The sequence below is a fragment of the Centroberyx affinis genome, unplaced genomic scaffold, assembly GCF_046629955.1.
Source record: "Centroberyx affinis isolate AG114_WGS23_722 - 3 ecotype Tasmania unplaced genomic scaffold, CSIRO-AGI_Caff_v1 ptg000127l_1, whole genome shotgun sequence".
NCBI classification, from domain to species: Eukaryota; Metazoa; Chordata; class Actinopteri; order Beryciformes; family Berycidae; genus Centroberyx; species Centroberyx affinis.
In genome coordinates this window covers 394,403-406,174 of record NW_027278828.1, presented here as the reverse complement: position 1 = coordinate 406,174, position 11,772 = coordinate 394,403, and positions in this window count along the sequence as shown.

The window sequence follows — 11,772 nt, the reverse complement described above, 5'->3', positions numbered from 1 at the left end:
TTTACATAGTCAGCAAACTGTTACACCTGAGCACTTGTCTCTTTCTATTTAACAGGAAAGTTAATAAATTGTGAATGAAATACCTACAAATAAAAAACATTTGTCTTAGCTAACTTACCTCTGTCTTTGACAATGCCAGCTCTGCCTGTCATGGTCCCGTTTGACGTTTCAAATTGGCCCGCCTCCTCCCTGATTGAACCAATCATAACAGTTTCTGCCCTTACAAGATGTTTCAATAAGCGAAACTCCTATCTACGCACTGCATCATGGAGGGCCAACACAGACACATAGACACGCTTTTCTGAGCCTCATGGCAATTTCCTCAGCCAACTTTTTGTTTTGGACTTAATTTGACATTTTGCCATCACACTTACTCACAATTGTGAGCTAAGCCACTTCTCATAATTTTAAGTAACTACATGAGAGCATTTGTAAAATGACTACATAGAAAGTTAAAATGCCAAATGAGTCAGGTGGGAGGTCCTTGATAAGCAGATGACAGCTGTCAATCAAACAGAATCCCCCAGAAAGGCCATCTGTTGTTTACTATGACAGGCAGTGATGGGGAATTAAAATATGAGCAGTCATCTAAGTACAGCTAATGAATTTAACATAGAGGCCAATCAATCCTATATCTGTATCTATGTATACACATTTAGCCAATTCATAATTAGTGTTGCAGTCCACTGAACAATGGTAAGGCACATCTCATTTGTAACTGCCTTGAAGACACGGCTCACTGAAGTACTAGTCTCATCTGCAACTGCAACTCTTTGTCTGCCTGTCTTACAAACACACACACACACACACACACACACACACACACAAGGTTTACAAGGTCAAACATAAAAACAATGTCATTGTAAGTAATAACACACATATACTCTGCAAAAGCCTTTATATTCACAATAAGATAAATAATATAGGCAGAAAACAACAGGAAAATAACCTTCCTAATTATGCCTTAACATCTAGCTACTGTCAACTAGGCTATACTGGCTAGACTGCTGTGTAATGCATGTGATTCAAGAGACAGAGAGAGAGAGAGAGAGAGAGAGAGAGAGAGAGAGAGAGAGAGAGAGAGAGAGAGAGAGAGAGAGAGAGAAGAGAGAGCTTATGTATTGTCTCTCCTTCTTCTGTGTGAGAAAGCCTTTAAGCCCTTTGTTGGGTTATAATTTATCAATGACAGTAATTGGGTATAAATGGCTTCCTGTTTGCCTGAGCTGCCACCAAGTGTTTGTGTGTGTAGTCGTATGCGTGGGAGATCGTGTGTATTTGTGGGGTAGAATTATCAGGAGACAGCATGTGTGTGAGATTGGTTTTGCATGCAAGAGTCTTTGCATGATAAACGTGAGAGGAATAAAATGTGTGCATAGTTCTCTCTCTGTATGTGTGTGTGTGAGTGGATGGGTGTGTGCATGTGTGTGTGTGTGTTTTGTATAATCTCCATTTAATTCTGTACTGTTGTAATTGAATTAGCCATGCCTTGCTCATCTCTAGCGACAGCAGCGGCAAGCTACGACGGCTGTTCAACTCAGAGAGGGAGTCTGTTGGAGATATGCGATATGCGATAGCTGGCTACACAAAACCAAACAATGTCAATCCTGGCTAACTGGTGTCATGGAGATGGTTATCAAGACTGGCTCTGTCTACCCAGGATTTTCCGATCCAGCTGTGTGTGCATTCATATATTGTATAAAAGGATCAGTGTTTTTGTAAAAAGTAGCTGTAAAAAGAGCAGTGTATTTCTCTGGAGAACAACACTGTAATAGTTAATAAATATGAGCAATGCACAAACATTATAACAACAATTTCACAAGAAGGTATGAGGAAAAAAAGGGGGCATGAGAAAACCCATGGTGCTTATTATTGCAGTATTAGTAGTAAGCTGAGTGGAGAGAAAGGTTTCTGCCAAAGCCTATGTTTCAAAACCCTCCATGTGTTAAATCTTTACATCAGCATCCACACTATGCTGCTGTGTATAGTCTGCCCCACTACTGCATGTCCCTGCATGTAATGTACAGATGAGTTAAACAGTAAATCAGTAGAAAAATATAAGCACCCTATCAATACCTGCACATGAGGCTGTGAAAAAATGTTCTAATCAAAAAGCCTGTCTCATGCTTCCCCTGAACTGCAGCGATGGGAATATGGGTGCAATCTATTACACCAATCACTCTTGGGAATAAGAATTTGAGCACACTTAAAATGCAACAGTAAATGATGCTGTGACTTTGATGAGTCACATTAGCAATGTAAGACTCTAGAAGATTGCAAAGGTATAGGCCATTCCTTCTGCAGAGAATCTATATCTATAACCTTATCTATATGTCTCATATAATAAATCAGCAGGGAAAGCAAAGGCGGTTCTGGTGGTCTCTAACACTCTTGCCCTGCGAAGAGCCCTCCTTACTATTTGTGCTTGAAAGTCTATGGGATCCTCTAAGAATGGTGATGCCATTCTCCAGAGAGTGGATTGGTGAGGAGGCGGGCTTTTTATATGTTCGGACCCAATAGCCTGAACATAACCTGCTCCTGAGCAGTTTAAATGTGCAGCCTAAGTTACCATGGCAATGTCCTACTTAAAAGTGAACCACCGTCATGAGACCGAATACCCAGGGTTAAGACCAAAGTTAGCTTGCTATCCCACTAATCTTGCTCTGTGAGACAGGCCCAATTAAGTCAAGCCTATTTCAACCTAGTTCTGTCCAATTCACCTCATTCCATTCTATACTACTCAATTCAAACTAAGTCCTACATTAATACAGCCACTAGACCTAACTGGCAATCAATCCCACAATCCCTTGTACCCTCACTCATGAACAAAACCCTGAGATACCTAGAGTCCTCTGTTTGGCACAATTGCTTACATCCCACCAGAATGGGACAAGCCATCTTTTTCTGGGAGAGAACCATGGTCTCAGTTTTGGAGGTGCTGACCCTCATCCTGACACTCAGCAACAAACCGCTCCAGTGCACATTGGGGATCACAGTCCGGGGCCAAAAGGACAACGTCATCTGCAAACAGCAGAGATGCACCCAAATGTCATCAAACTGGACACTTTACAGACCTCGGGTGCACCTTGATATCCTGTCTGTGAATCACATATACTGTGATTGTAAAGAGCAGTGGTGGAAGACGTACTCTGATCCTTTACTTAAGTAAAAGTACCAATACAGCAATGTAAAAATACTCCATTACAGGTAAATGTCCTGCATGAAAAATCCTACTTAAGTAAAAGTACATAAGTATTAGCAGCAAAATGTAGTTAAAGTTAAAATTAAATTAAATCAAAATCAAAATTAAAGTAAAAGTAGTGGTTTGGTCCCTCTGACTGATATTTTATTATATATGACATCATTAGATAATTAATACTGAAGCATCAGTGTGTAAGCAGCATGTTACTGTTGTAGCTGCTGGAGGTGGAACTTTATATACAGTTAGCTAGTTTAGTCCAGTGGTTCCCAACCTAGGGGTTGGGCCCCTCCAAAGGGTCACCAGATAAATCTGAGGGATCGTGAGATGATTAATGGGAGAGGAAAGAAGAAAAAACAAAGTTCTGATACGTAAATCTGTTTTCAGTTTTTTGACTTTTTCTCTAATCTTTGATTTTTGCTGAAATATTGGATCATTTGAACATTTATTGAAATGAAACCATGTGAGGTTTAGAGGGAAAAATCACTGTTTGGTGGAGCTGTTAACAACTCATCGACATCTGAACTGTGACCCCGACTACACACTGCTTTTTGTAAGACGTCAAAAGCCAAAAAGGTTGGAAACCACTGATTTAATCTTGAACAATGTGTTGTATTTTAAAAGCTTGTTATATTATCCATTGTGTCAAATCTCCATCTGAAAAGTAACTAAAACTGTCAAATAAATGTAGTGGAGTAGAAAGTACAATATTTCCCTCTGAAATGTAGTGGAGTGGAAGTATAAAGTAGCATCAAATGGAAATACTCAAGTAAAGTACAAGTATCTCAAAATTGTACTGAAGTACAGTACTTGAGTAAATGTACTTAGTTACTTTCCACCACTGGTAAAGAGTGAGCTGACCCACAAAGTAAAGCTCTCAATTTAGCCGTTAATCTTCATTCTGACCCTCAGCTATGGTTTCAAGGGGTGACTGAAAGAATGAGCCACAGATACAAGAGGCTGAAGTAATTTTTTTATCTTTATAAAATTAAAGGTGATGACCAATTACAAAAAAAGTCCTTCCCCCACACCTGACATCGATACTGACCTCCCAGACAAACTCAATGAGTTCTATGGGAGGTTTGAACAGTCTCCAGTCCCACCTTACTCTCCTCCCATCCCCCCTCCCCCCCCTCCATTCTACATCCAGGAGGAGGAGGTGAGCGCCACGTTCAGGAAAACAAACAAGAGGAAAGCAGCAGACCCGGACATTATCAGTCCAGCTGTTCTCAACCACTGTGCAGCTCAACTGGCTCAGACCAATTGCCCTAACATCTGTGGTCATGAAGGCGTTTGAGCGCATCATCCTCTCCTATTTGAAATCCTACACCACCCTCTGATGGATACTTACCAGTTTGCTTACCGAGCCAATAGGTCTGTTGAGGATGCTGTTAACCCTCCATCACACACTACAACACTTAGAGTCACCCAACGCCTACGCCCGCATCCTATTCATCGACTTCAGCTCGGCCTTCAATACAATAAACCCGGTCAATCTCTTCAATAAATTGTTGGACATGAATATTGACCCCTGCATATGCCACTGAATCCGGAGCTTCCTGTGGAGAAGGGAGGATTAAGATGAATAGCCTTTCATCTCGACCTCTGACCCTCAGCACAGGCGAACCCCAGGGTTGCGTCCTCTCACCCTGGCTCTTCTCCCTCTACACAAACCACTTCACATCCCACCACAGCTCAGTCACCATTCTTAAATATGCAGACGACACAACCATAATTGGACTCATAACCAACAACAACGAAGACCGATACCGTGAGCAGGTAGCCCAAGCAGTCACTTGGTGTCTTGACAACAACCTTCAGCTCAACACATCTAAAACACAAGAACTCATTATAGACTTCAGGCACAGCCCCCTGCCCAAAACCCCCATTCATGTCTCTAGAGAACCCATAACCATAACTGACTCATTCAGATTTCTTGGCACACACATCAGTAACACACTCAAATGGAACATCAATACAGACCACATTACCAAAAAAGCCCAGCAAAGACTGTTTTTGCTACGACAGCTCAAAAATTTAAAAGTAAAACAAAACCTCCTCCTTCAGTTTTACACAGCCATCATTGAGAGCATACTCACCTCATCCATAACAGTCTGGTACGGCAGCTCGGACAGTCACACACGCAAAAAACTGCAGCGCATAGTCAATAAATCTTCCAAGATTATTGGCACCTCCCTCCCATCAGTTGAATCACTATTTCACAAACGCACAATCAAAAGAGCAAAAAATTAAAATCTCTGACCCCTCTCACCCTGCTCACCACCTTTTCCAACTGATGCCCTCTAGGAGGCGCTATAGGTCCCTGCCCACCAAATCATCCCGTTTTAAAAACAGTTTTTTCCCCACTGCAATAAGGACTCTGAAGGCTTCTCACTAACTCTGACAAATGTACCTGCACTTTAAAACTCTTGTGTAAATCTTGTAAATATTGTCTGTGATTTCTGTCTTGTGGTAATTTTTGTATATTGTCTGTTGTGCCAGTCATGTGTTTAATATGATGCTGATATCTGTCTATGTTGATGTTTGATGTTACTGACACTGTTGAATTGAGCTTACCCACCATGCTGTACCGAAAGCAAATTCCACCGACCTCGGTCGTGTGGTCATTAATAAATTAAATGAATTGAATTGAATTGAATTGAACTATCTGCATGGAGGCTAGGCTCATTCTCCAAGTCACGGCGAGGAGCTCAGTGATCCATGAGGACCAGAGTGGAGCCACTGCTCCTCCACACTGAGAGGTGGTTCAGGCACCTACAAATTCATACACAATTATCCCAAATTCATTCCACATTTGTTTGCCACCACTGCATGCACATGCACAAAAACAGTGCACATGGGATCTGTAACCGGTTCACAGTACATACAGAGTACATATATACAAAGAACAGATGAAGATGATAAGCAAAGCACACACACACACACACACACACACACACACACACACACAATTATAATTATAATTCATTTTCTACTATTGACAGACTTGTATTTTTCCCCCTTTACTCTCCTTCCTTTTCTCCTTCCTTCCTCTTCTTGAACCACACGTGTTGAAGAATAAATTGCCTCTAAAATTGGGCAGCATCTATTTGTCGAGCGGAAGCTGTTACCCAGATAGGTAAACCCAGAGATAGAGAAGAGCAGTGATGTGGATTGGATTATTCCACAGAGATGTGTACGGAGGTTGATCATCAATCATATGAGTATGCTGCAATCTTTGGAGGAGTCCAAAACACATGGAAATAAGAGGCCTTATCCATATAGTACACTTGGGACATTGTGAATTACAAACACTGTCATATTTAGATCTTATAACAGAGGTTACATAAAGTTTATGGATGATCTTAAGTTGTGTTTCATAGGACTTATTGGAACAATTAATCTTTTTTGTATTCAGAACAATCCTCTCCCATTCATCATCCTCAATAGTAATCCCTAGGTCTAATTCTCAGGAGTGTCTATATCATTTGTAGAGATTTTACACCAATGAGAAACCCAACAATCCTTTTATAAAAGTAAACAGTTCTGCTTTAGTTCTATATTCCAGTACACAGTTAATGTAACCTCTTATTTGCAAATAAGGAAAGAACTGAGCTTGGTCTAATCCAAGCTTTGTTCTCAGTTGAGATAGTTTTTTCATCACATTATCATAAAACAAACATTTGATTTTGGTTGTCCCTTCATTTCACAATTTCAAACATAAGTCTGTGCAGGAGAGTAGGAAATGAGTATTGTTTACAATGATATGAAAATGTATTATTATAAAACGTTATTGTTGACTCTGGAGTATTGAAAACTCACAATAAAGATGATTTAAAATGAGGTTCAGGCACTTGGTAACGATGCCTCCCTTTGGGGATGTACTGGGCACGGCCGATTGTATTGTTTGGGGATGCTACTGAGCAGAGGTGATTCTCCGGCTGCTCAGTGCCATTTATTTCTGGTCGTTGGTAGTGCATAGAAAACCCCCACACACTCACACACACGCAAGCACAAACAGCATATAACAACATATAGAAACACACTGACATACTGTTGAGGGTGATAGAAAGAGAAGGCCCAAGAAAAGGATGAAACCAAGAGAAACTTAATTTGACAGAAGTTGTTTAACACTTGTCTCTTTGACTCTTGTGGTGTCCTTTAACAGCACAATGCAAATGCAAACACACAGACGCACACACATACATACATATAATCACACACACACTCGCACACACACACACACACACACACCATCTATTATTCACACTTGAGGGCAGTAGGCATGATCAGGCAGAGAGGCTGGGATGTCACTGCTCCAGCTGAAAAACCACACTGACACCACAAAGGAAAAGTCTGTATTCAAATCAGTTGGCGCTGTCACTGCCTGTCCACGGCACAGACTTAAAAGGGCTTAGAGACACACTGTCGGAGTATTTTGCAAACTAAAAGAAGATTCAACTTCTTTGATTTGCTATTGAATAAAGCATGTTTCCTGTGAGACTGGGATGAAGGCAAGGTTAGTCCAGAACAGCACACAAACACACATACACACAAACACGCATATACCCACAAAAACACAAACACACTTACACAGGCACACGTATAACACACCATACACACCTAAACATCACTGATCCCCAACTTTCAGAGCTTGAAAGATCTTACAGTCTTGACTGCGAGAGAGAGAGAGAGAGAGAGAAAGAGAGAGAGAGAGAGAGAGAAAGAGAGAGAGAGAGAAATGACACAGATGCAAACAGACAAAGACAGAGACAGAGAGCAGAGACAGACAGACAGACAGACAGAGGCAGACAGGGCGGGACAGGAAAATTGTTTCATGATGCAATGCACAGTTTGTAAGCAAAGAGATAAATATCAAAAAAAAAAAAAGACTGTGACACTGACACATTATTCTGACACTGTAACCCGTGTGTCAGAATAATTTTCACCAACCCTTATCAAGCATAAATATATTCAGCAAATCAGGGTGAAATACATTAACTGTTTGACATACTGATAGGAATGAGGACGAGGATAGAATGACATAGATAATGTCACTGGGTCAGTGCTTGGCTGTAGCAGCATGGCTGGTCTGGACTTGCTGTGAAGGCGACATGTGTCAGTGAAATCTGTTCAGGGAAAGGTGTTCAGTCCAGCACGCCCCCTGGAGAAGGCTATAATGACCATTACATTTGATTCTTATGACTAGTTTGAGGTGTCAGAAATCCACAGTTGGACCTCTGTTTTGATCAAATGGAGATGGCAGTGAGCTCACATTAAATATATACATTTTATTGCTTCTTTCAAATCAAATTAAACTGATACTAAACGCACACAAGAATCCCAAATTTGCTGCTCAGTTAAAGAAAAAAAATCAGCTATCATCTACTATAAGTCACTCTGTGTCAGTTGGTAGGGTTGGTCTGTCAGTCCACTGCACATATAGAGCAACAGGATATTGAGATACAACAACTATAAGGTTCTCACTCAGCTAGACTGGTGTTTTTGCTCACTTGGTAGGGCAGCAGTCTTTCATGCGAAAGTCCTGGGTTCTGATCCTGGAGTTGGTAAATGATTCAAACAGACTTTGACTCATGAACCCAACAAGCACAGCATGTCTACACTATGCTATTTGAAATGCTCAATTTAAAAGATAACATTTTTTCACCAAGATACTGGTGTGGGGTGTCCACACCAAAGTTAATATTTTAGCTTGATAACATCAATTGATGTTTCACATGGTTAAAAATAGGCCTATTCATGAACAGCCTTATGCACAATTTAAACCTGCACCAGTTTGGTTACAGCTTCTCATGAATTACTTGCTTGTTTTAGTGGAGAACAATCAGGCAGGTCCCCAAGCAGCAGTTCACCAGCACATGGTGTGTGGTGTGTGGTGTGTGTGTGTGTGTGTGTGTGTGTGTGTGTGTGTGTGTGTGTGTGCGTGCATGCATGTGTTCGACTAAATACCAAATACACTAAAAAACCCACACATATGAGAAAAAACCCACCAGAGACAGTGCTACAATATCATGTGAGAACACATGATCTCGGGTAAGATAGGTATTTGAAGCAGGAGAATAAGATTTACCGCTCAATTCCCCAAGCTTGTATAATACCTTTCAGCCACACTGCTAATTAACTGACTGAGAAAAGGTTTCCCCACCCTGTGAAATCTATTGGAGGGATCTAGGCAACCCAGCCTCTTTTTTCTGTGACTTAACTCCTGCCTCTCCCTCTCATCTTGCTCTTCAACTGCCTTTATTCTTTCTCCATTGTTCATCTTCCTCTTGCCTCCTTGCCTTATCCTCTGTCCGCTCTGGCCATTTCTCTCTTCCTCTCTTTCTTTCTCTGTCTTTTCTTCATCATTCTCTCTCCCACCCTTTGCCCCCGCCTCACTGGGCTTTTCCAGATTTCTGCTTTGCAGACTGAGCTCTCCAGCAGCAGAGGCATCAGTAGTGGGATTAGGCTAGTGAGCCGGCTGTCTCGGCAAAAGCCATATCCCTTGAACAATTGCCTCGTGGTAACCGAGGGGGCTGAAATGCTCTATCGACCAGGGTATAGATGGAGGTAGATGCAAAACACTTAGGTGGGCTCAGGTTATCTGCAGATGGCAAATTACAGTGTGGTTCCATGCATGATTTGACCTAACAGTTCTCTCGCACCCACACAGCGGCATGATGTCAGGATCTACCTTACCTAAATTGGCAGGGTGCCTTAGCTTGCTGGCTGACAGGTTAGCATTGCCTAGCTCTGTGCAATACAGTTTGTGAGAGGGGTGACTGGAGGTGATATACTTTATACTATAATACCAGCTAAATGTCTTGCCTAGGCTTCATTTTTGTGTCTATACATTGGGCAGGTTTTTATCAGAACAAAAGCTAGGTGCAGTAGCAGAGAATCCACACAGAATAATGTACCATGAGCCCAATAGATCCTAATGTACTACAGTATATTATCAGATGGACATGATGAATTTAACTCCTAGGTGTTAATTCAAAGATTCCATCAACAAACCAAGACTAGTGATGAATATTGACAGGAATTTCATCAGTCGCTCTATCAATCGCTATCCCCGGGACCACATTTGATTCCACCATCCATCCTCTCTCAACCAATCTGTGACCTTCCTCCCAGTGACACTTGACAGGCGGTCATTTTTCACAAACCAGTCAATCTAGTGTGCAGATCATGATGCAACACCCAGTCGCTTGGTGTCGATCTATGGCTGGGGTGTCGCGTTGCAACACATTCCTGCTGTTCCTATTGCTCTGGTTGCCTGGAGATCTGTCAGTAAGGCCCAACTGTCAGTCAGATGGACAGTAATGACGACACAAGGCCAGACGCTGCACAGCAACTAAGCTCAAGGAGGGTGGCGTTTACAATGGAGTACTTTTACAACGGCTGTTGCATAATCTCAAGGGTTGTAACAGTCTGTTGTGCTACAACACAGATTCAAAAGTTTTATGAGATTCAAATGACTTGATAATGACAATGCTGAGGCATTGAGATCATGTCTGAAATGCAATTTGATTTGTTACAGCCACATTTGTTAATTTGAAATTGGAGTCCTTCATACTTGTTTGGTAAGGATTGTACTGACGCTGATCATAGGGATGACATAAGCTATAATGGAGAAGACCTTGACAAGGAATGTCACCTGAAGCTGAAATGATGGGAGCCTTATATGGTCCAACAACATTTATTATATTAACAATGAACTGAAGGTGAACCTTTACGTCAGTATGATTTGTTCACAAACGTTCACCCCTAAAAGGCAAAACTGACTAAATGCTTGTTTACCATTGCCATTGAGTTACACAGTAGGCACATACAGAACATTGCTGCCTAACTTAGATACATAGTCTGATATCCTTTTATACAATGGGGAGTTTCAGCCAAACAATCTAATTGGTCAAAGGCACATTCCAAGCATTACACTGATAATTACCACAATGCGCAGCAAGCCAAACTTTGTTGGTTGCTTGCAGTAACCAAGGTTACTGCAAGCTAGTTAAAAGCTAGTTAGTGAGTTTTCTTGTTCATGCGTTGGCACCACTGAATAAAGCACACAGTCTTATCCACAGTCTGGATATCCTTCTCAACATCATGAAGTAGATGGATAACTTAACTGCTCACATAACAAGAGTCTCTGGCATTGGGACACTGAAAAAGAAAAGTAGTCTGCCTTATGTCAGCACACTTCATGCCTTTCACCATAGAGCTGCATACTTGCTGATCCACTACTGATGAATTGGGCAAAACGATGCTGGGGCCAAAGAAAGACACACATGAATAGCTCAGTGCTTTTTATGTCATTGTTCTGTAGAAGAAAAGACAGTGATGGAAATTGAATGAAATGCAGCCCACAGATCTTGCCCTCCAAAGATAAACCAGAAAAGTCAAGAAACCACTTTAAATATCTTCATGCGCCTTGCTTGACACCCAGCTGCCTGCCCCACAGGGACAGCCAGGCCAAGGACACTGTGGATGTGAAAGTCAAACTGCGTGAGCAGATCTCAGGAGGAAGGATACGGGTGACAAAGACAGCAATGGGAGATGAAAATCTGTGTTAG